The 27,292-nt window shown below is 32.5% G+C and overlaps 1 protein-coding gene across 8 annotated transcripts in view; it reads right to left on the bottom strand.

Moving 5' to 3' along the window:
- Positions 1–27,292, bottom strand: part of LINGO2 (leucine rich repeat and Ig domain containing 2) — a 1,089,314-nt gene that overhangs the window by 514,905 nt on the left and 547,117 nt on the right. The window contains exons 1-2 of one of the 8 annotated variants that reach the window (XM_039880673.1): positions 18,648–18,712; positions 14,112–14,166 (exon numbers count right to left, since the gene is read on the bottom strand). The exons of 6 other annotated variants lie outside the window; for them this stretch is intronic. The gene's annotated coding sequence lies outside the window, so the exon portion shown is untranslated. Of the gene's footprint in view, positions 1–14,111; positions 14,167–18,647; positions 18,713–27,292 lie in introns of those variants that run through there. One more of the 8 variants, XM_039880671.1, reaches the window with a different exon arrangement.

Genomic DNA, 27,292 nt, shown 5'->3' with positions numbered 1-27,292 from the left:
TCAAACTCTCAAGACATTTTATCTTCACCCTAAAATGCATTTTAGAGTCTTACTCTCTAATCTCCATCAAGTATCTCAAAGCTGCAGGGAAAATTAACTGGGAAAAGTTGGTGAGGCAAATTGAATCTATCAAATAAATCCAAGGGAAGCCTTGTTAGAAAAAGAAATATGAACAATGTGATCTATTGATGCTAAATATGACCCCATTTTCTCTACATATTTTACTGCTTGTTGACAGGCTCTATAGTTAAGCAGTAAACTGTTTTCCAATTAATATATGTATGAAATCAAGTGTTTTCTCTCTTTAATAATTATGTGAATAATCATTATGTGAATAATTATACACCACTAAGTGTACAAAGCAGGCATATATCTCTTCTATAGACTTACATTTCTTTCTTCCTCTTTCACAAGTTTTGGTAAAGTTACAGAAATATTTATATGTGAAGAAGTTTAGTAATTTCATTTAACAAAAACACTTAATTTGGGAACAGATTTTTAGAATGTTCCATTCCCATAGCTATGATATAAATTTTAAAATCAAATTTCCATCAACAGAAGGAAAAAAAAACTACTATTAGCTAGAGACAACAACTTTACTCTTAATGGAAATACTAGATTACTGCTTTCAAAACTAAATCATATAAACAACTTTGGTTTCTTTAAAGAAGGATGTGCAGTCTTTACTTTTTTAAAAAGAACATATGTTATTTTCATTTGCCTTAAGTGACACATGAAAATTAAGAGCCTACCATTAAATAGAAAAAACAATTGCATGAAATGAAATCTAATATAAACAAGAATTATACAGATCTAGTTTCGAGACTAAAATATGAATATTACTCATAATAAACAGGAAAGGGGAGGAATTGGGCTTATTGCACAGAAAGAAAGAAAAAAACTGATAAAAACAAAATGCTGAAAATATATAGAGGGAATGGCAAATTAAAGGCAAAATCAATGAATTTATCTACATTGTCTTTGAAGAAAATTTGAGGAAGAAACCTGGTAAATTTCTAAATAGTTACAATGATAATAAATACTCTATATTATAATGTTATAGTTCTTTTAGTTACCAGTAACAGAATCAGACTCTGGCCTCCTTAAGCCAAACAGAAAATTTATTAGGAGGTAGGATATAGTGCAGAACAGAAGGAAAAGCCACATAAGCAAGCCAGAGGAAAAACAGGCACTTGGAGACCTCACAGGGTCTCACTAGGGATGGCAATAAAACTTTCCTTGAAACAATCATGATAAACTTGTCAGAGTATGAAAAATTCTGTCTCTTGATCCCTCAAATCCAAATTTTATAGTTGAGTTAGGTGTGCATCTTTTTTATCAGCCAGCTTTGGACAGCAGACTGTGTTGTAGTAGATGTCTACTCCTGCTTGAGGAGGAATTCGTAACACAAAATTTTGAGCTGGAAATTTCTGTAATGAACGTAGTTATAAAAAAAAGACATCTGAAGATTACATTTGGTTTCTGAGTCAAGAATAATCTAATCTGAAATACAAAGATAAAGAAAAAATGTGATCATGATCATGTAGTATAGCAGAATAATGAAATTACTTTAAAAATGTAGAGATGGAGTTTTTACCACTTCTTCTAACATCTTCACTCGAGGGATACTGACTACATTTTAAAATACATTTATTCAGTGTACATATTTATTGTATAAATTAGGTAATATTCCAATAATGCAGAAAAGTTCAGAATAAAATAAATACCTGTTCTTACTATTCTGATATAACTCATATTTTATGATGAAAAATATTAACCTTTTCTCCATAGTTCTTTTAGATCTTATTTTTAAAGAACTAAAAACTTTCAGTTATAATGTAACCATCTCCTTCTCCTTCCTCTCCAGTGGTAACCATTTCCCTGAAGTTGGTGTTTACTATTACCATCCATTATTTTGACTATTTCACAAATACCTAGGTGTCCAGAAATAGCATATATCTTTGTTGTATTTGTTTAAAATTTACATAAATGTTATCGTTTCACAGTACCTATCACCGATTGTTTTTTATCATGTAATAGCATATTTTAAAGGTTAAGTCATGTTAATACATGTAATTTTAATTCATTCATTTTAAATTTTAAATTCATATAATCAGGATTACATGGCATGATACTGAACATCCATACTGACAGGTACTGAGGTTGTTTACTTTCCTACTTCTTGCCTGCTTGCCTAACTAAAGGCATAATGCAGTAAGATATAGAACTTTACTAATAAATAGAGAAGGTGTTTATGTATGGATAGTTCAACAGAATACAAGAAAAGAGAACCTACAGCTGATCTTTTCCTGCAAGGGAGCCCATCCCAAGGGGATCTGGACCAACATACCCAAGGGCTGACATTAGACCTCAACAGAGTACTATTTAATTAGTCCCACAAACAGAACAACCAAAGGGTGGTCACAACAGACAAATGAGCCTGCTGGAGTGAATTCTATTCTATCAGGTCAGCCCCAACATAGCAGCTTATATTCTGTGAGCATGACCAATCCTCATAGTCAGTCAGCCTGAGAGTTAATCCCACTCTCTGACATGCCAAGAGCAATTGAGTTTCGACTAAAACAGGAAGACACACATGACACACATAAGGGACACTCCTGGAGCACCTGGTGCAGGTGATCAGGGAAACTGCACCACCGAGCCACACAGAACCCATACTACATAAGGACAGCAGACTTAGAGTGGGAGACTTAGCAGATCTACTTAATACATAGAAACAAACACAGAGGGGCAGCCAAAATGAGAAACAAAGAAATATGCCTCAAATGAAAGAATAGGAGAAAACTCCAGAAAAAGAACTAAGTGAAACAGAGGCAAGAAACCTACCATATACAGAGTTCAAACACTGGTTAGAAGTTTGTTCAATGAACTTAAGGGGAAAATGTTCTCAGTAAGAACTTCAACAAAGAGATAGCAAGTGTAAAAAAGAACATAGAAACCATAAAAACAACCAGTCAGAAATGAAGAATATAATAATCAAAATGAAGAATACCCTAAAAGGAAATAAGGATAGTTTAAAGAAATTCAGGGACAACAATGACAGTAACAACATTCACATCATAGGTGTACTAGAAGAAGAGAGAAAGGGATTGAGAACCTATCTGAGGAAATAATGACTGTAAACTTCCCTAACCTGGTGAAGAAAATGAACATATAAGTCCAGAAAGCATAGAGAGTCCCAAACAAGGTGAACTCAAGCAGACCTACATCAAAATACATCATTATTAAAATGATAAAAGCTAAACACAAAGAAAAAATCCTAAAAGCAACAAGAGAAAGGAAGCTATTTATCTACAAGGGAGCACCCATAAAACTGTCAGATGATTTCTCAACAGAAACTTTTCAGGCCAGAAAGATTGTTATGAAATATTCAAAACTATGAAAAGCAAGGAACTACAACCAAGGCTACTCTACCCAAGGAAGAATCAACAACATTAAAATGACCATACTACCCAAAACAATCTATAGATCCAATGAAATCCCTTTCAAAATATCAATGGCATGTTTCAGAAAGCTAGAACAAACAATCTTAAAATTTATATGGAACCATAAAAAACCTTGAATAACCACGGCAATCTTGAGAAAGAACAAAGTTGGAGGTATCACACTACCTTATACCGAACTATACTACAAGCCTATAGTAATTAAAACAGCATGGTACTGGCATAAAAACAGATACATTGATCAATGGAACAGAATAGAGAGCCCAGAAATAAATCTACACCTATATGTTCACTTAATATATGACAAAGGAGGTAAAAATATACAATAGGATAAAGATAGTCTCTTTAATAAATGGTGTTGGGAAAATTGGACAGATAAATGCCAAAAAAAGAAACTGGATCACATTCTTACATCATATACAAGAATAGACTCAAAAAAATGGATTAAAGACTTAAATGTAAGACCTGAAACCATAAAACTTCTAGAAGAAAACATAGGCCGTAAACTCTCTGATGTTACGAACGGGAATTTCTTTTTGGATATATCTCCCTGGGCACAGAAAATGAAAGAAAAAATTAACAAATGGGATTACATCAAACTAAAATGTTATTGTACAGAAAAAGAAACCATCAACAAAACAAAAAGACAACCGACTGATTGGGAGAAGATGCTCACTAAAGATACATTTGATAAGAGGTTAATATCCAAAATATATAAAGAACTCATACAACTCAACAACAACAACAACGAAAACAATCCAATTAAAAAATGGGCAGAAGACCTGAACAGATACTTCTCCAAAGAGGAAATACAGATGGCTAATAGATATATGAAAAGATACTCAAGGTCACTAATCATCAGAGAAATGCAAATTAAAAGCACACCTATCAGAACGACTATCATCAATAAATCAAAGAACAACAAGTGTTGGCGAGAATGTGGAGAAAAGGGAACCTTCTTATATGAAGGTTTCTCAAAAAATTGAAAGTGGATATATCTTCTGATCCAGCAATTGCACTCCTAGGTATTTATCTAAAGAAAAACAAAACAATAATTTTTAAAAATCTATGCACCCCAATATTTATGGCAGCACAATTTACAGTAGCCACGATATGATAGCAACCTAAATGCCCATCAACAGATGATTAGATAAAGAAGTTATGGTTCATATATACAATGGAATATTATTCAGCCATTAAAAAAAAAATGAAATCCTACCATTTGCAATGATGTGGATGGACCTAGAGGTTATGCTGAGTGAAATAAGCCAGATAGAGAAAGATAAATAGTGTATGATTTCACTAAAATGCAGAATCTAAGGAACAAAAAAACCAAATTAATCAAAAAAGACTCACAAATATAGTGGACAATTTGATGATGGACAGAGGGTAGGGGGGTTGGAGGGCTGGGATAATGGGGTGAAGGGTTAAAGAAATACAAATTGGTAGTTGATAGATGGTCACAGGGATGGGGAGCACAGCATAGGGAACGCAGTTAGCTTAATATATTGGCTAGTTGGAAACCAAAGGAGAGAAGGAGCAATTAAGGGGATCATTTTATAAACTATATAAATGTCTAACCAATGTACTGCATACTTGAAACTAATTAAAATAAATAAATAAAATTTTTAAAAAAGGACTACTCTACCTAGCAAGGCTATCAGTTAAAATCGAAGGTGAGATAATGAGCTTCCTCAACAGGAAAAAGCTAAAGGAATTTATCACCGCCAAGCCTATATTATAAAACTTTTAGAGATAATACTTTAAGTAGAAGAGAAAGAAAAAAAGAATAGAAATATGAATAATAAGATGGCAATAACTATGTAACTATTAATAATCACTTTACAGGTAAATGATTAAATGCTCTAATCAAAGACATAAGGTAGCCGAATGAAGAAGAAAACAAGATTCATATATATATGCTGTGTACAAGAAATCCACTTCATATAAAAAAAATGCACAGACTGAAAGTGAAGGGATGGAAAAAGATATTTCATGCAAATAGAAATTTTTAAAAAGTTGAGGTGGCAATATTTATATCAGACAAAATATACTTTTAAACAAAGGCTATAATAAGAGACAAAAATAATATTAAATACTGATAAAGGGATCAATCCAGCAAGAGGATATAACCCCAGTAAACATTTATGTAACCAACATAGGAGCACGTAAATATATAAAGCAAATATTAATCTACATAAAAGGAGAGATCAACAGCAATACTGTTATAGTAGAGGTCTTAAATACCCCATTGACACTGATGGACAGATTTTCCAGAAAGAAAATCAACAAGGAAACAGCAGCCTTAAATACCACACTAGACCAGATGGATTTAATTGATATTTTTAGAGCATTTCACTTCAAAGCAGCAGAACATATATTCTCCTCAAGTGCACATGGAATATTTCCCAAGATAGGCCCCATGTTAGACTACAAAACAAGTCTCAGTAAATTTAAGATTAAAATCATATGAAGCGTCTTCTCTGACCACAATGGAATGAAACTAGAAATCAATTACAAGAAAAAAAAAACTGAAAAGTACACAAATACATGGAGACTAAATCATAGCGAATGAGTTAACAATGAGATCAAGGAAGAGATCAAAATATACCTGAAGACACATGAAAATAAAAACACAATGACTCACAATCTATGGGACACAGCAAAAGCAGCCCAAAGAGGAAAATGCATAGCAATATAGACTTACCTCAAAAACTAAACAAACAAAAACCTCAAATAAACACTCTAACCTTATACCTAAAAGAACTAGAAAAAGAACAGCAAAGTCCAAGATGAGTAGAAGTAAGGAAAAAATAAAATCAGAGCAGAAATAAACAAAATAGTCTAAAAAAAGATCAATAAATCCAAGAGCTGGTTCTTTGAAAACATAAACAAAACTGATAAAGCTTTAACCAGACTCATCAGAAAAAAAGAGAAGACCTAAATAAATAAAATAAAAATAAAAGGGGAGAAGTGACAACTGACTCCATAGAAATACAAAAGATTATAAGAAAATACTACAAGCAATTATATGTAAACACATTGGACAACTGGAAAAAATAGATGCATTCTTACAAACATACCATCTCCCAAGATTGAGTCAAAAAGAAACAAATTCTGAATGAACCAATTACTACTAACGTAATCAAAGAAGTAAAACTGTCATTATTTGCAGATGACATGATACTATGTATAGAGAACCCTAAAAATTTCACAAAAAAACTGTTAGAAGTGATAAACAAATACTGTAAAATAGCAGAATATAAAATTAATATTCAGAAATTGGTTGCATTTTTATACACCAGTAACAAACTATCAGAAAGAGAAATTAAGAAAATAATTCCATTTATAATTGCATCAAAAAAATACCTAGGAATATATTTAACCAAAGAGGTAGAAGACCTGTACTCAGAAAATGATAAGACACTGAAGAAAGAAACTGAAGAAGATACAAATAAATGGAAGCATATATCATGCTTATAGATAGGAAGAATTAATATTGTTAAATGTTTATACAGCCCAAAGCAATCTATAGATTTAATGCAACCGCTATCAAAATACCAATGGCAAATTTCATATAATGAGAATAAATAATCCTAAAATTTATATTGAACCACAAAAAACCCTGGAGAACCATGTCAATTTTGAGAAAGAAGGACAAAGAGAAATCATGTTACCTGATAGCAAACTATACTACAAGGTTATAGGAATCAAAACAGTATGGTACTGGCATAAGAACAGACACAAAAATCAATGGAATAGAATAGGGAGTCCAGAAATAAACCTATGCCTATATGGCCAATTAATCTATGAAAAAGGAGGAAAGAATATACAATGTGGTAAAAACAGTCTATTCAATAAGTGGTGTTGGAAAAACTGGATAGATACATGCAAAAAATAAAATGAAACCGGACAGGTTTCTTACACCATATACAAGATAAACTCAAAATGTATTAAAGACTTAAATGTAAAACCTGAAGCCGTGAAACTCCTAGAAGAAAACATAGACAGTAAACTCTCTGACATTGCTCTTAGTAATATTATTTTCTGATATATCTTCTCGAATAAGGGAAACATGAGAAAAAATAAACAAATGATACTACATCAAACTAAAAAGTTTTTGCACAGTCAAGAAAACCATCTACAAAAAAAATAGATGACCTACTGAATAGGAGAAGATATTTGCCAATGATATATCCGATAAGGGGTTAATATCCTAAGTTTATGAAGAACTCATTGAACACCCTCCTCCTCAAAAAAAAATCAAACTATCTAATTAAAAAATGCACAGAGGACCTGAATAGGGATTTCTCTAAAAGGGATATACAGATGACCAATAGATATGCGAAAAGATGCTCAACATCACTAATCATCAGAGAAATGCAAATTAAAACCACACTGAGATATTACCTCACACCTATCAGAATGGCTATCATCAATAAATCAAAAAAAGAAGTGTTAGCAAAGATGTGTAGAGAAGGGAACCCTCGTGCACTATTGGTTGGATTGAAAATTGGTGCAGCCATTATGGAAAACAGTTTGGAGTTTCCTCAAAAAATTAAAAAAAAATAGAGCTATCTATGAGCCAGCAATTCTACTTCTGGATATTATCTGAAGAAAACCAAAACACTAGTTTTTGAAGATCTATGCACTCCTATGTTCTTTGTACTGCTGTTTACAATAGCCAGGATATGGAAGTAACCTAAGTGCCCATCAATAGACAACTAGACAAAGAAGAATATATATACAATGGAATATTACTCAGCCATAAAAATTGAAATCTTACCATTTGTAACAACATGAATGGACCTAGAGGGTATAACACTAAGTGAACTAAGTCAGACAGAGAAAGACAAATATCATATGATTTCACTTATATATAGAATCAAAGGAACAGAATAAATGAACAAACAAAATGAAAACAGACTCATAGATACAGAGAACAAATTGGTGATTGCCAGACATAAAGGGGGTCATGGGGCTGGGTGAAAATGATGACGAGATTAAGAAGTACAAATTTGTAGTTACAAAATAGTCATTGGGATGTGAAGTACAGCACAGAGAAAATAGTCGATAATATTGTAATAACCACATTATGGCAGATGAGTACTAGACTAATCAGAGGAATCACTTTGTAAATTCTATAAATGCCTAACCACTATGTTATACACCTGAAACTAATATAAAATAATGTTGAATGTCAACTGTAATTGAAAAATAAAAATTTAAATTAAAAAAAGACACCACAGGGAAGATTTAAAATTAAAAAAAAATTAAATACATAATTTGAGATTATGTTTATGGATTTGGAACAGAGTGAAATTTCTTTAAAATATACAAACAGGATAAATAATGGAGAAAAAGGTTAAACAAATATATTTTATTATAAATTAAAGCTTCTGTCTTTAAAAGGCATGATAAAAAATAAATGGCAAAAAATAATCAAGAAAGCATTTACTAACCATATATACAAAGAAGTAGTATTCAAAATATGTGAAGAACACCCCGAAATAAGAATAGGACCCACAATTCAAAAGAAATATGTGCAAAAGTTAATAACAGACAATTATCAGAAGAGGTAATCTGAATGGTCAGTAAATATGTAAAAAAATCTATAACACGTCACTAGTAGTGTAAAAATTAAAGAAAAGTCAAATTAGAGTAAGTGACATTCTATTCCATTCATCAGAGAAAAATATTAAAGTATGATATAAACAAATAGCCAGTATACATAGTAACACAGATCATATAATGCTGGTTGGAATTTAAAATGGAAAAAGCCCTCTAACACATGAAACAGGTAATATCTATTAAAACTTTCCTCACTTAGATAAATTCTTATAATTATGTATAAAAAAATTTATTTAAAAAATCACTGCAATACTGTTAAAATCAGAAGCAAAATATGCATCAATAGAAAAATGGTAATTATTTTCTTTTCATAAAATAGAATTATAAACACTAATGAAAAATGGTGAATAAAAGTTACATGGATTAATATAAAGAGATCAATGGAAAATAATGTTTAGAATATTCTTGGTTAAAAAATGCATACAGTGTGCTATCAATTATAGTAATTTAAACTATGAATGAATGCCACCTTAATATGCATTATTTAGGATTATTTAGGATTATATATTCATGTAATAAAATTTTAAAGACATATATGAAAGTGATAAATCCCCAAATCAGTAGTTATTCCTGAGTGAGAGGAAGTGGAATGTGATCCAGGATGAATACACAGGAATCTAAAACTAGTTTGTAATTATTCTAAATCTTCATATTATATTAATGTTCAATACAGAGCTGTCCATACATTTCTATATGTTAAAAATATATCATACTAACAGAAAGGCAGTAAAGTTATTGACTGAATAGCTTCTCTTCCCAATGTAACCCAAAATACAGAGATAATCATTAATTTCTGTGTTAGCATTTTAAACATTTAGTAGAACAATAATATAAAACTTGAATATCTGAAATAGGCTCAACTTTCCATTAGAATTTAAGATGTGAAAACCGGAGACTACCATAGAAAAATTGGCACAATTCACTATCTGATAGTTCAGAGAAGAACCATAAATGACCTTGTATTTGTAAATCTTTTTACATACCATATTATACTTATATATTTATGAATACCTACAGATCTACTTAACTATATCAAGTTAGAAAGAAACAAATCAAACTATTTTCAGAACTAGAGTTGAAATTTTAGATAATTTATAATTTTTTGAAATAAAAAAGGTTTTAAAATTATTTTCAAATTTTATCAAAATTATACACACATGTTTTTAAAATGTATATAATTATGTGCAAAAGCCATACGCTAATCTCACCATACTCTTTTTCCTCCTTCCCAGGGGCAACTGCTTTAGAACATTTTACATGATTCTATTGGTATTCACATGCAAATATCTCCTTAATATGATTATATTGCTACTTCTTGAGTTTTTCTTTTTGTGGAGGAACAGTTTAGATATTCTGTATTGACTTTCTATTTTGAAAGATACAAATTTAGCTCTCATCCAACAACCCTTTGATGAGCCTTGCCCCTGACACACATGCACATTTCCTCTCACTATTGTTGTTATATTATGAGTTGGGTCAATATACAGTGTTTGCATTGCCACATCGATGAAAATACTATATACAGCAGAGAAATGTCAGATTTTATGATTACTCTTTCTCTTATGCAAATACTGGTGCTTTCTTTTTTCAGCTTACTGTGGGAAGGTTTTTTATTTTGTCATTTGTGCTGCCATTATTTTCTTAGTTTTCTAGTAAGGACAACTAAGTGCGCCCTCCTTCACCTTTGCTGATATATAACTCTTCTTAATACATTTACAGATGTAATTTATTGTAAATATATCTTGTTAAAGATACCCCTCCTCATAAAACTTGTCCTGGTCTGAATGGCTCTGGGTGCTCTCTTTATTTGCTCCACAGCTCTCATTTTGTGATTGCTAATTTCTCTACCTTTTTTGTTGCATCCCTTGATCCCAGGATTTGTAGTCTTTCTTGGTTTACTCCTTAATTTTAACTGGGAACATGTTCCAGTATCTTTCTGAAAATATGCGCATGGGAGATAAACGTCTTTCATGTACTGGCTATAGACTTCCAGGATGTATAATTGTCTCATCATAAAGCATAGACTTGTTGCTATTGTTTTCTAGCCTCCAGGATTGCTGTGGCTACTTTATTCTGTATTAATGTTCCCTGTGAAAGCCTGAAGATTTCCCCTTTGTTCTCAGAATATAGTCTTTTTATTGTGCCTTCCTGTGGATCTATTTCTACCCACAGTACTTGGAACATGGTGGGTCCATTCAATATGAAAACATATGTTCTTACATTCTGGAAAATTTCATAAAAAATTCTGTTGATCATTTCTTATCCTATATTTTCTGTTTTCTAGTTCTGGAATACTTATTTTTTTAAGATGTTGGACTGTCTCTACCCATTCTCTAATTTTCTATTTTTTATTATTTAAAAAAATCTTTTATTAAATTTATTGTGGTGATATTGGTTAATAAAATTATATGTTTCAAAGATACAATTCAATAATACACCATCTGTATATTGCATTGTGTATTCACCACCCAAAGTCAATCTCCTTTTGTCAGTATGAATTTGACCTCCTTTGTATATATCTCCCTCCCTGCTCCCCCTCTGGTAATCACTAAATTGTCTGTGTCTAGGACTTTTTGTTTGTTTGTCCTGTTTTAATATCCCCCATATGAATGAAATCATGCGGTTCTCTACTTCGTCTGTTTTATTTTACTTAGCATGATAACCTCAAGATCCATCTATGTTGTTGCAAATGTCAGTATTTCATCTTTTCTTATGGCTGAGTAATATTCCATTGTATATATGCATTGTATATATGCATCTTCTTTATCCAATCATCTATTGAAGGACACTTTGGTTGTTTCCATGTTTTTCTTTTCCTAATTTTTATCTTTGACATTCTGCTTTTCCTTCTGGAATACTTTTTAAACTTTATCTCAAAAAACTTTTATTGCAATTTTTCACTTATGCTATCATGTTTTAATTTACATCATTTAAAAAATATTTTGTCTTGTTTCAGGGATGCAAAAATCTTTCTCATATCTTTGGGGATGCCAATCACAGTTTTGTTTTGTTTTTTAATTTTCCCTTTGTGCATATCTTTTTTTTTTTCCTGTAAGTTATTTTTCTATTTGTTTTGTTTCTTCGATATAAGATGCCTTCTTCAAGTATCTAATAATACTGGGGTTTGTGTTAATATTTAAAAGTGGGTTTTGTTGACTCTAGTCTTCACTGTAATCTGGTTGATTTCATTCTAGTTGCAGAACTCTTGCTGTTATTTTTGTTAGGTCTTTTCTCTTGAGTGGGTCAGATTCTCTACAGAAGATTCTTCCATTTATCCTCTCTTGATGGTATTTGCCTGTCAAGGTTCTGCCAGGGATCTGAGTGAGAGGAGTCAGCAGCATGAGGTGTTTTAATATTTAGTGTACTTATCCTCCACTTTCAGTTTGGTATTCTCACTGTGTATTCTCTCTCCTGCAGGCCAGACAACCACTTTATCCTCTCTAGGGAATAAACATTTTCTCTCCTATCAGAAGGAGTGAGGAACAGTTGCCTTACTTTGAAGTACGTACAAGGAAAGCAATGTAGAAGCTTTACTGTTCAAAAAAGACTTTAAACCAATTTTGTGTTTTTAACTATAGTTTTTATCTCTACTGACAGAAGTACCCGGTGGGACAAAACCTAAATTTTGTGGGGGAGTATTGTGAAGAAAATTGGAATACTTCTTGACTTTTTACACTGCCTGCCATTTTAACAAACAAAGAAACACAAAAACTTGAATATTAATTACCTACTTTCTAGCTTCAAAAATGTTGCAATGTGACTTGATTTTTCTTTTTCCTTGTGGGTCCACATGTCTTTACACTTTACTGTCTTATTGCACACTAAAAGTAGTATTCTGCAATAAAGGACCCATGAAAATCAAATAAAACCCATTTGATAATTATTTGAATTGAAAACAATTCCCCAAAGGTTAAGGCATTTAAATAAATAAATTAGTAATATATTTTCCAACTCTTTAAAAAACATGCATTGATTTTTTTTATTTTTTAAAAGAATAATTCAGGTTGGTTATCATTAAGTATAAAATTTTGTAATATTCACTAAGTTGTTTACTTCCTTTTATGTGTGTATATTCACTTTGCAATGAGACAAATTCTAACAATTGTTATCAAGTCAACACTCAGACACTGTCAGCACTTTGTAGGAGGAGTTGCCAATATTTGGTCTGGCAGTGTACTAACATTCTCGAGAAAGAGACTTTTCGTTTTTCAGTTTTTAATTCATCATAACTCAAAGTCTCCATCTGAAGAATCAGATCTTTACTCAGAAATGTCCTCACATTACAGCCTATACATATATGTTCCATTTTGCCCAGTAGACTATTCCTTCCGAGTAGAAACCAAGTATTTTGTTTTGTCTGTTCTCCAGTGGTACCACATGTAGAATTTTGTGCATCATAGGATACTGCCCATGCTTTTTGTGATCTGTAAATATAATAAGTTATAGTACTTTCTTCCAACCTCAAGTCCTAGAACTCAATAGGACATGACCTAAAGCCCCAAATATCTTTTGATATATGACTGCATAATAACCTATTTTTTTAGTAAATACTGTGTAATAGCTTTTATTCGCTCCTTCCAATGTATATAACTTAAAAAATAAATAAAATCAAAATTATCTTTCTTTTGTTAGCTATAAAATTTTTATGTAAGTACTGTACTCTTTTGTCTATTTTTCTGTTAATTTTTTTTTGCTCTGCATAACAACATCTTTTTCTGTTTATAAATATTTCTAACTTGTTTGGAGGAAATGTTTACATCTTCAGGATGTTTTTCATTTCAATAAAAGATCAATGCATCTCAATTGACTCCAAGGCTGAAATCTGAGAGAGAATGAAAATCCAGTGACTTATTTTCACAAGTTTAAATAAAAAAAAAAACACAAAAACTTAAAATTATCCTGTCTACTCTCCAACACCTGTATATAGAAGAGAGGAATAGCAAGGAAGACTAGAAAAGGCCTGTCTAGCTACATGCACCATCCTACTCAAAGCTATTTTTGTTTTCATCTTCTTACCTGTATCTCCCAAGTTGACCAGCCATATTGGCAGCAGAGGATGATCTGGGTACAACTGGAGTTAAAACAAACAAACAAACAAACAAACAAAAAAACATACTCACCACTACTGAGGAAGTAATGTTTACTTTTTCTCCCTTTCCTTTACTTTTTGAGGCCTGTCATGGTTAATTCTACACATCAACTTGGCTGAGCCATGGTGCTCAGATATTTGGTCAAACATTATACTGAATGTTTGTATGAAGATGCCTTTAGATGAGATTAAAATTTAACTGGTGTACTTTCTGAAGAGCAGATTGCCCTCCATAATGTGAGTGGGCCTCATCCAATCAGCTGAAAACCTGAATAGAATAAAAAACTCATTTTCCCTTAGAAAGACAGTCTGTGGCTTGAACTACAGCATAGGCTCTTTGTTGGGTCTTTTGCCTGCTGGCTCAATCCACAGATTTTGGAGTTGCCAGACTCCATAATCATGTGATCATAATCATGTGATCATGTGATCATAATCATGTGATCTCTCTGTCTCTGTCTCTGTTTCTGTCTCTGTCTTTGTCTCTCTCTCTCGGTACCTCTCTCTCTCTCTCTCTCTCTCTCTCTCTCTCTCTCTCTCTCTCTATATATATATATATATATATATATATATAATCTGTTTCTCTCAAGAACCCTGACTAAACAGGACCTAATAGGTATTTTTTGAGTATGATAATAAGAAACTAAAAGTTGAGTCAATGTAAATACGATATGGCAGTCTTCTTCCTAGATACATTAGTTCCGCGTAAAATTCCACAATGGATGAGGACCATAAGTACAGATCCTTCCTTCAAGAATCTAAATACTATGTGCTTCCAAAGGAAACTGCAAATTGTTTAGTTAAAGTTAAAAAAGGAGAAGAAAGAAAGGAGTAATACATGATATGGTACCTATACATGCATAGATATTTTCTAAATTCCTACTATATAATTTTTTCTTACCATGTAGACTCTGCTATTCTTATCTCCTAACCACTCTTTAGAGCTCCTAAACAATCTATAGAAAATAAGTACAAATTCTGAAGATAAATGGTAGAATGATCATTTAAAAAGATATTACTCAATGTTATTCAGAATCATTAAAAAAAAAATAGCTCTGGCTACTATGAGATATGGACCTGAGTGACACAGGAAGTTCATGGAATAAACATATGCAGTAGCAAACATTAAGTGTTGGGGAATCTCTGATAACTACTTTCTTAATTTACCTAAAGAAATCTGTTCATTTTCCTATAATTAGTTTACAGAAACCAGTTTTATAAATTAAAAATACATGCACACACACAAGCACGCACATGTATCCAAAGAAAATAGAGGGGAGGCTGAAAGACTGAAGTTTAATACTCCTGTAGACATACTTTCACATAGTGAGAATAAAGGATTGCAGACAGACAGATTTGCAGTGTGCTAATACAAGCTAATGTGCACTTAATGCAATTTCCAGCTGTCAACTTTTCAATTTGTACTTACTGAATTTATTTAGAATACCCTTTTTTAATGCAAACTAATTAAGATACCCTCATCCTTTTTCCTTGAGGTATCTGAAATAGCTACTTTGAAGTTTTCTGGTACATTAGCAAATGATCCCATACAGTGGGCATTCTATTCTGATTTCAAGGGAAATACAAAAAAGATACACATTAAATGGTGTATTAAACAGCGAGCTATATTTCTCTAATAATAAACCAAACCGAGCTGATTGGTCTTTTTATTGGTATAAATTTCTAGTTTTTTTAAATGATAGAAAGTCTTCTTTTTGGAAGAAATATAAGTAATGAACAGTAATAATTAAAGATTAGAAGACATTGTTCTCATTTCTGTTTTTGGTGACTTATTCTCAGTCAGCTAAAGCTTTCCTGACCCCTAAAGTTTCACAATACTCCCACCTTAACAAACTCTAAACCCCCATGGTATAAAGTCAAAAGGAATGCTCTTCAAAAATTCAATATTCTTCAAGAGGAAATGAGCAATATGCATTTACTTTCAAAAAGAAGGAAATTGGTTCCCATTAATCAAATTTCTCCAAGAAAATATATCTTTCTTTCACAGAGATATGAAAAGATAAATTTCTGCAAAGCTTTTCAGTGTCAAGCTAAAAGGGTTATCAATGAGGTTATAAGGTTTACAGTGTTAGAGCTGCAAAGAAATATGTCTTTATAATAAAGTGAGCCTCTTTTTAAGGTTGTAAGCGTGCTTTTTCATTCCTCACCTTGCCGTCTTACTGAAAGATCAACCATTTTAGGAGTGGCTTGTGGATTCTTAAGGCACCTCAGAAGCAAACTAGCTTTTACTGTGTTTTACAAAGTTATCATATTTAGTGATTATAATACAGTGGCTGTATGTATAAAATTTCTTATCCTTGTGTTACAGATAAGAAAACAAAGGCTGAGTGGGGTTAAATATTGTGACCAAGATCCCATAACAAACAAGGGAGAGAGCCAGGAATCAAACTCAGACCTATCATGATTTTCTTTTCTATACATTCTCCTCTCTAGAGATATTAGTAAGTTAAAATAGAGTGCTTTAAGCATTTTCAATTGAAAAATAAATCTAGAATGTGAGGGTTTCTCTACTTAGTGATCAGAAGTTGTAAACCTTTCTATTTATGCCTAAATTCAAAAGCTATTCTTAACAATGAAAGAATAATCCCCTCTAAAGACAAAATTTGGCAAGGAAAAATGCAGTCCAATTTGCTTTCACTACAAAAATAGAAATACATGTAATCTCAAATTAACTGTCTTTGTTTTCTGCAGTTCTATGCAAATGCAAATGTACAAAAGAACAAATCCTTGAAAGAGAAAAAATGTACATGTTGGCAACTGGTTGTCCTCATGTTTCTCTTAATTGATGAGTGCTTTCCCTGTTGGAACTCTTAAGACTGCTCAAATTCCCTGGCATTAGCCCTCATTAAATCTCATCTAAAATGATATATTTGTGCAGACCATGATGCTCAATCAGACATTCTGGCTAACATACTAGGCTGCTGACCTGGCATTCAGTGCCCAGAGACTCTGTTACTGAGCCAAGCAAGCCACTTCCTGAGCTGTTCCTGCCCAATTTCTGGTAACTCTGTCAATGAGTTTTCTAGATGGCTAGCGTCTCCCTACCCTGAGCATAGCAATGAGCCAAGGATGTGTGCAAAGCCCCAAATGTTTATGAATTCAGTGACACCTACTACAGATAAATACAGGCACTGATGAGCAGAATCAATGTCTGCAGATGAATGTTTCAATCAATTACAATGACAAACAGCTGTATTATGAGAGGCCGTGACTATTCAGAGCTTCATTTTAGGCAGTTAACACATGGTAACCATCTCAGACATGTTGAAGAAGAATTGGGATGGGGGGAAAGTAAAATTAAAATAATAAAATAATTCTCTTTTGTAGGTTTAATAGCATACAGGGCAATAGACTTGTAAATGTAGAGAAAATACAACAATTTTATTATTGAAGCATTCTGTATCTTGAAACATTTTTCACTGTAAGCAGTCTCCCAAGGTTAGAGCTATACACAGAAAATTGCAGGAAAATCTAGATCTGCAAAATAGATGAACCAGGGAGGAGATAATTCTTGATAAACTCATTAAGCTTTCTTAAAGTGAATGGTCCGTTTTACATGTAACACCTCTCTAGTTTTTCTGGCACAACTCCTACTTTTATCCTACTCCTATAGTTACCAGTTCCTAATCAGAATCCTACCTTCTCACCCTTCTCCAGTTTGCCATTCAATCACAACCAGAGGAACCTGCCACAAGCACTATTTTGTTTTCATCACTACCTTGCTTTAAAACATATGCCCCTCTTGCTCCTCTCACTACCATCACATAAAATGTATGTCTAGATTCTTTAACCCAAACATTAATATTCCAATGTGCTATTCTGGAATTTTCTTCCTTCCCTTCCTAACAAAAGCCTTACACTCTTCTGATAAATCTGTACTGTCTAATACAATTGTCATTACCCATGTATGGCTATGTAAAATTAAATTTAAATCAGATAAAATTAAAAATTCAGTTCCTCTGCTGCATGAGCTACATTTCAAGTCCTCAATAGCCACTTTTAATCAGTGACTACTGTATTGGACATTGACAACTGTCCATCAACGCAGAGTGTTCTATTGCATAGCTTTATCGTATACCTGCTCCTCAGTCACATTGTACAAATCTTCCTGCAAGTTCTGGTACAAGCCATTTCCTCCATGCAGAAACGTGCTCCTTTTTTGTCCATCTGTCAAATTTACATAACAGAATCTCATACCTCTCCAAAGTGCAGACTGCATTTCACATGCAGTCTGTACTTTATAGGCGCTCAATATATATTTTTAAATAACAAAATATAATTCACATTTTAAAGGTTGTCTTTTTGTTCAATTGTAGAAAACACCATTTGGTCTTTTTCATTTATAATAAGAAGACTTAGAACCAGAGAGAGGCCATACAGAGGTGATCCTCAAACTACTTAGCAAGTAGTATGGTACCAACCCATCAGAATGGAATTGGCCTTACCACCAGAATTGGATCCTGAAGTCCCCCTGCTCCTTATTTCCTGAGTCTTGGGAAGATTCACGGAGTTCTACAAAAAAACTGAAATAGCAAGAAAAATATTGGGGGAAGAACTTTCGAAGACTTAAGACTATAGCCACTTTTTCTTCCAGGATGGCAGTGTTTCAATATATTATCAGTGAATATGGCAATACCTTTGCTTACTGAACAGCTTTGGGTGATGTAATTGTCCCAGGGTCACACAGTTGTGAGAATTTGACATGAATTAAATTTAATACAACTTTTCAGGAACATATTTACTGTGTCACATGAGATATTCACCTTCTGGGACATTGAAGCAAAAGCCTTTCAAGTGCTAAATAGGCATGTGATCTTTATATCACTGATATAATGTCACATGCATTTGTGTGTAGATTACAACATTCCAGAAAACTGCTTCCTCAGATGTTGTATTTGGGGTAATTGATGCTTTAGGCCTAAAAATCTTAATAAGCTGACACTTTTATTTTCAGAAGTGCCTGCAAGGGATGCAATTCTAAAAAATTACATTCCAACCTGGCTGATTGGCTAATAAAATGAAAGTAGTTTGTAACAAATAAACAAGTAAAGGATATGTCATGCCTTGCACAGCTTTTAACATAAATGGGTAAAACTACTCCATTTCTTTTAATAAAACATCTTGCACCTAAAATAAAATGTTTGATGTTTACACAGAAATAGCATGCTTTTATATAAAAAAATTTTGATTGCTTGTTACTAATACTTAAAAAACTTAATGACTTTTTCTAAGTAGCCAACCATGGTTGTACAAAACCAATAGTTGATATGATATAATTTTTGATTCTAATCCTCCTTTAAACAATGTTCACTTTGATAAGTAAATGTATTACTTCTTTATTAATTCTTTGTACATGATTTTAAAGTAACTCCACAGAAAACAATAAACATAACTGATTTGTAAAGGTGTATATATCCCAGTGGTCATTTTATATTCAGTATTCTTTTCCATTAAAAAAGAAAGCTGTAAGTATTTTTAGATCAGGAACATGTGAGATATCTGGGCTTTTCTTTAATTTTTCCTGCTCTAAAATTCTTACTCTAAATCTAGTTCTGTTTTATAGTAAATTTGAACTATAACGCTGATTTCCCATCTCACAAAATAAATGATTCAGAAAATCACAAGAGAGAAGACTCCTATAGGTCAGACAGTGAAAACAGGCAGCAGGGCTAGTTAAACTGGTGATGATAGAGAAGACTGAGTAAAGGGAGATTACAAAAAGCAGAGAAAATAAACACTTTTTTTTTTAAAGAGACATTCAAGGCTATTTCATGTAGAAACAGAGTGGTCAACATTTTCATAGCTGCTGTGGGCATCATTGACTTATAGTACAACGTAATGACAGGCACAAAATCTTAATAATTGACTTTATTATCACCTACCATTTTTCATGACTGGACAAACAGGATATGGCTTATATAATTTTCACCACATTACAGTTATTATGGAACTTTATTTGTCTGAGATACTAATATTTATTTTCCTCTAAATGTTTTTTTTATAGACATTGGCATTGCACTCTGAGCATTAGTATTAAATAGAGCTAAGGTATGAGACATCCTTAACATTTCTTGAAGTATGTGGTAAAGAAAAAGAAAAGTGCTCAGGAACACAGGTGATAAAAATTAAAGAAAATTTTGTATCATGGTTTATTCAGGTAGGGAAAGTCTATTTTAATATTTTTAATTTTCCTTCTGAATGTTGATAATATTTATGTTTCAAGTTTTTCAGAGGCATGTGTTTTAGTACACTTGGGCCACTGCCACAAAAATATCCTAGACTAGGTGGCTTAAACAGCAAACATTTATGTCTCAGAGTCCTGAAGACTTGGAAGTCTAAGGTCAAGTTGCTGGCAGATTTCATAGCTGGTGAAGACCTTCTTGTTTCTTTCACAGAGGTCTTTCCAATGTGTCCTCACATAGTGGAAGGGGCAAGGGAGCTTTCTGGGGTCTCTTTTATAAGGGCCACAATCCCATTTTAAAGGCCTCCTAAGGGCTCAACTTCCATACACCATAATATTGGGGATTAGGTTTCAACATATGAATTTGAGAGGAACACAAACCTTTAGGCCACAGTAGCATGCAACTACTATGAATAAAGTGAAGGCCACCGAAGCAGTTTACACAAAACTCGTCATAGGGTAAGAGACTGACTTTATACTTGGGGGTTAATAATTATACTTGTTTTTGTTGTTGTTGGTGTTGTGGAGATGCTCTCTGACAGCATATGTACTACAAAACTGCATCTACTAACCAGGTTTTTTTATGGTTTAGCATTAACAATCAATAAAATTTATTATTCGATTTGCCTAAACATTAGAACACCCACTTAAAAATATTTCTCAATTGCTTTAATGTCATAAAGACAGGTTTTCTTTTATTATCATGCTATTTCTTAGAAGGGTTGCATAGGTTGTTTCTAGGTAGATGCTAATCATATTCACTAGCATACATACTACAAGGTGTATATCAAAATTCATAATTTTAAATTGTAACATCTAATCAGCTGAAGAAAAAGTTCTAGTGATACTTGATTAAAAAATAAAATAGGAAAGCTAACTAAATTCAAAATGATAAAATAAATGAAAACAAATACAGAATTGATTTGTAGATCAATTTGAATGTTAGAAAAAAATTAGAAGAGTAGATGAGATACATGAAGTATTCTGAGCAACTTGGAGGAAAGAAGCTGAATAAACCCAAGGTATCAAAGAAATACTCTTATGACTACTTATGTGTTGGAATAGTTTCTTCTTGGGGGAGGGGTGAGAGAACTAAACATGTTTAAAAAACTTTGTAAGTTCACAAGAACAGTTAGTTTCCTAACAGCTGCTGACAGGAAATAAAAGTATTCATTCAGAGGCTTTCTCCTCTAGAATAATCAGGTTGATAATTTAGCGACATATATGTTTTTAATTACTTGTCATCCATATACTGAGTTGGTGGCTCATACAGAGCAAACTCTCCTCATACAGAGATCTGGTAATAAGAAAACACTTTATAAACTCATACCCTTTATAATAATAGCTACCACATGTTGAGAGTCCTCTTATAGCGGACACTTTACACACATAATCTCTAATTCATAAAACAATCCTGTAAAATAGAAATGATTACCAATCCTATTATAGATAAACTGATAAACTAAGAAACTGAGACAGAGAAGTTAAATAACGTGTAAGTTCACACATCTCTTCCTATGCACAGATTAGAAAATACCATGATTTTATTTATTATGGGTTTGTCTTAATCATTCATGAAATGTTTTTAACTCATTATGTGACGTCATTCTATGTTGAAAACAGCAGGAATCAAGATAATGTCTTTTGGATTTTAACATCATGGAAGAGGACTTTAGACATTACTCACAAAGGAACTGGTCAGTATACTGGCTATGGTCAGCTAATTTCCTCCCAATTTGCATTTTATTTTTATATTATTGCTTTGTGCAGTGAACTAGGAGATAGTTCATGGTGTGAGGGTTTGGCACGCAGGATTGCCAAAATCACAGTGGTCCTCACAAGGTGACTCAAAAATTACAAGACTACATAAGGCAAGACTGACTCTGCATCACACTATCGCCAGGACAAACTCTGTTCTTAGCATGTAGGTCCCTTCTTCAGGAATTTTTTTCTCTCCAGACATGATACTCAGTGTTCTCTTGTCCCTCTTCTTAGCTCCTAATTCCATAAGGAGAACATCTAATTAAGTTATATTTTATATTAAAACACAAATAACTTGCCACTATCTTTGAATTATATCTCTAAGGACAATATGTATTTTATTAAAAGGAATTGGTTTACAATGAGTCAAATTCAGGGACAATATATTGAGTCATGAAGATTTCCTGTCTTCTTTATTCTACCTAGATACAACTTGAATGCACAAAGTTACTTGTCCATAGTCAAAATTCATCAAAGGCAGAGTCATACAACCTGCCATTATTATTTTTTTATTGTGGTATAATTGACATATAACATTATATTAGCTTCAGGTGTATACAACATGATTTGATACTTGTATGTATTGTAAAATGATCACCACAAGTCTAGTTAACATCCATCTTTATACACCATACAATATTAGATTTATTTTTCTTGTGATAAGGACTTTTAAGATGTACTTTCTTAGCAACTTTCAAATACTCAATACAATATTATTAACCACTTTCACAATGCCATACGTTACACTCTATTACTTGTTTATTTTATAACTTAAAGTTTTATACCTTTTGATCCCCTTGACCCTTTTCTCCCATCCCCACTCCTTGCCTCTGGCAACCACCAATCTGTTCTCTGTATCTATGAGCTTGATTTTTTGTTTATTCGTTTGTCTAGATTCCACAGGAAAGTGAGATCATATGATATTTGTCTTTCTCTGTCTCACCTATTTCATTCAGCATAATACCCACAAGGTCCATCCAATTTCCTATTCTTGGCCCACCCAGTTGTCACAAATGGCAAAATTTCACTTTCCAATGGCTTAATAGTATTCTATTGTATGTACCAAATCTTCTTTTCTATCCATTGATGTGCAGATTGTTTCCATATTTTGGTTATTATAAAAAAAAAACTTTAGTAAACATGGGAGTGTATGTATCTTTTCAAGTTAGTGTTTTGTTTTCTTTGGACAAATAACCGGAAATGAAATTGTTGAGTTATATTGTAGTCCTATTTTTATTTTTTTGAGGAAACTTTTCCAAAGTGGTTGCACCAATTTACATTTCCACTAACAGCACACAGAGTTCCCTTTTCTCCACATCTTCACCAATACTTATTTTTTGTCTTTTTTGGAAATAGCATTCTCACAGGTATGAGGTAATATTTCATTGAGGTTTTGATTTACATTTCCTTGATGATTAGTGATACTGAGCATCTTTTCATGTACCTGTTGGCCATGTGTATATCTCCTTTGAAAAAAAAAATATCTATTCAGATCCTCTTTCCATGATTGTTTGGTATTATTTTATTGAGTCATATTAGTTTATTATATTTTGAGTATTAACCCTTTATTAGATATATAATTTGTAAATATTTTCTCCCACTCAGTAGGTTGCCTTTTTATTTTGATAGTGATTTTCTTAGTTGTGAAGCAACTTTTTAGTTTGACGAAGTCCCACTTATTCATTTTCGCTTTTTGTTGCCTTTGTTTTTGGAGTCAAATCCAAAAAATCATCACCAAGACCCACGGCAAAAAGCTTACTGTTGTCTTCTAGGAGTCTTATGGTTTTAGGCCTTATATTCAAGTCTTTTATCTAGTTGAGTTCATTTTTAGTAAAGTATAATAGTCTAGTTTCATTCCTCCACACACGGCTGTCTGGTTTTGAAGAAAAAGTCCTTTTCCCATTATATAATCTGGGCTCCTTTGTTATAAATTAATTGACCCCATATGCATGGATTTATTTCTGGACTCTCTGCTCTGTTCCATTGATCTATTTGTCTGATTTTATGCCAATACTATACTGTCTTGATTACTATGGCATTAAAACATAGTTTAATATATATTATAGTATTATATAGCTTTGTAATATAGTCAAAAGTCATCAAAGCAGGGGCAAACAACCTGCTTTTTTTTAAGTGTAGTACAAACTGATCTGTGAAGCAGAACAAGGCTGATCTTCATGGTCTGTGCCTTGTCCTAAGCCACAAAGCACCAGGTGTGATCACTACAGTAAGTTATAATTATATATTAGCTAATCTGCAGCCAGACAAATTCAAAATTGAAGGCTTTGGGTAAGATGAGGTCATCTTTCAACCAATGTTCTTGAATGGCAAAATGTCCCATGATTCATGCTTTTCTGTGGAGGGCTCTCTGAAAGTAACTTCAGTTTAACAGCTTCCTGAGAACTGCGATGCACAACTTAGACTCATACTTGAATATTTAGTGCAATAATCAAATTCCAATAACCTCTATTAAATAAATATATTATCTTTATTCAAGCAACACCAGACACAAAATATAACACTGCTCTTTGTAGTTCATGATTTGAGATGTCCTTGAAAGTAAGATTGTTTAACAAAGATGTCATTTTACTGCCTTAGTAACTAAACCTTATTGGCAGTGATTCATGATGGAGTCATTGTATTTAATCTTACTCTGCATATTCCATAGCTTTCACATTCCACAGCATTTTCCAGTATTTGTTGGTAAATAGTTGCAGAAATTTATTTTCATGTTCCTAAGAACTGAACAAATTCTATTTCAAATGAAATAATTACACAGTAAAGGGCGAATAATCTAAATGAAACTTAATAAAATTAAGACAGCTCAGAAAAATGCAGATTATTGATATGCAAATTAATTTATTTCAACTTTGCTACTTTTTTACCTACCAAATAAAATTCTTTACACATGTGCTCCAATTCTACCCTATCTTGGCACCTTTCAATTAAAATGTACAAAGAGTATCCTTACCCAAAGACTCCAGAAGTCCACTAAGGGAAGCTTCTAGTTGAGTTATGCTATCTCAAAATTTTCTAATTGAGCAAAATTTCCTGAATCTCACAAGAATTTGCCAAAATTCTTGTCAACATGTACTACAGAAACATGTCTTCCCCTGAACACTAGAATGTAAAATGTCATAGGTCTTATACATTTAATTTTTTTTGTCACATAATTGTTTTCTGCTAGGAGCTAAAATTATGCACAAGCTCATTTTATAGCTAGAAATAATCATAACAAGTATATTTTAAGATATTTTACTGTTGTTTTCAAGAATAATAAGCAATTCCTACCTATATTCTGGGAGTCAGAAAACAGATTAACCACTTACGTGACAAATAAAGTATGAAAAAAAAAGAATAGACTAAAAATTTTATAAATATCCTTTTTTTGTTAAAATATTGCCTCAATAATCAATATTTTTAATGAATAGAATAAGAAATACACATTATAAAAATAAAACAAAATATGAAGATTCAACTTAGAAGAGAAAAGATATTTGTATAGCTATTTCTTCCAAATTGCTATTTTTCAAATCCCTATTGATACTAGTGATATAAAATTTAACATAGTTGTCTTCAACTAATAGCCCCCTTGATTAATTGTGTGTGTGTGTGTGTGTGTGTGTAAGAGAGAGAAATGCAGAGACAGACAGACAGACAGAGACAAACAGACATAGACAGAGACAGACTGAGACTCACTATGGGTGTATCTTAAGGGATAGATCTATCCCCAGAAATTATATGCTAAATTTCACTTGTTCAATAAATGAATTCCAATAACAACTTTAGTTCTGAGGAGGGTCACATAATTTTCATCAGATTCTAAATGGAATTTGTGACTTACTCAAATAGCTAGAAACCACTTTACATCTCAGCATTTTGTTTCTTTCAATATATACTGAAAGTTAGAGTGTGTCATTACATTTTCTAAGAGAGACACTGTACCTTACAGGTTAGATCTAATGTTGTCTATGGCATTGATATTTTGTTTTTAGTAGTAGCTGATGCTTGTGGTTTTCGATTCCTAATTATTAAATCAGTGAAGCCAAAGTTGATAGTGTAAAGGAAAATTAGATGAATATGCACTTTCTTGGGAGATCGCCATTAAGAGAACCCAATCTTTTAACCATAATTTATTTTTCTATTCAGGTGAATATTCTAGAGCTATTAGCTCTAGAAGATACTGGGATTTTAGGAGATGGTAACATGAATTCTCAAAACATTTTCTAAGAAAGGTCTGAAATAGCTCAGAATTAGAAGTCATTACACTTGATTTCAAATTCTAGCTTTATCTATATCTACTTTAGGGACGTAAGGTAACTTGCTTAACATCCTGGGCTTCTCATTGTCACACGCACACACACACACACACACACACACACGCACGCACGCACGCACACAAATGTGAAATGATGGATGTGTTAACTAATCTTATTTTGGTAATCTTTTCACCAATATACACGTATCAACTCATTACATTGTATAGCTTAAATTTACAGGATGTTACATCTCAGCTATATCTCAATAAATTGGAAAAATAAAAAAATAATGCATGAAGCCTTTAAAAATATTTCAAGACCAACAATGTAACAGAGTCAAGATAAGAAATTGGGTGCTATGAATTTTCAATTATTTTGGACTGTTGTAAAATAGTTTTATGATTAAATCTTGTACATAAAGAGACTCATTTAAAAATAAAGATAAACTAGGTACAATAGTAATTCATTCCTCAAAGGGAAATAGAATCAATAAATACCAAATATCACAAAGCAATATAGAGACAGCAATTATCAATTTCCTCTTTTGAGGAATTCATTGTCTAACTGGGGAGACAAACATGTAAACTGATTTTCACCCAGCTGCTATGGCAACACAAAGAAAATGACAGCTACTTTTTAATAGAGAAACTGATTAACGCTTCACAAAGAAGGTGGCAGCCTATGGAAGAAACAAAGATTTTCTTCTGGTAAGAAGAGAGAAAGAAATTCCCGGCAGTGGAAATAGTAGGCAAAGTGTCAGAAAGGTACATTAGAGCCCTCCCTACATTCAGGAGATGGTAAAAAAACTGATGTGGCTGGTATGGGAAATAATGGAAACTAATGATGTGAGGTGGGGCTTATAAAGGTAACCTACACATGATTAAGTAGC

This window comes from Pteropus medius, unplaced genomic scaffold (assembly GCF_902729225.1).
Source record: "Pteropus medius unplaced genomic scaffold, Ma_sr-lr_union100, whole genome shotgun sequence".
In the NCBI taxonomy this organism is placed as follows: Eukaryota; Metazoa; Chordata; class Mammalia; order Chiroptera; family Pteropodidae; genus Pteropus; species Pteropus medius.
The sequence above is the reverse complement of the archived record's forward strand: the minus strand, read 5'-3'. Positions and strand labels throughout refer to the sequence as shown.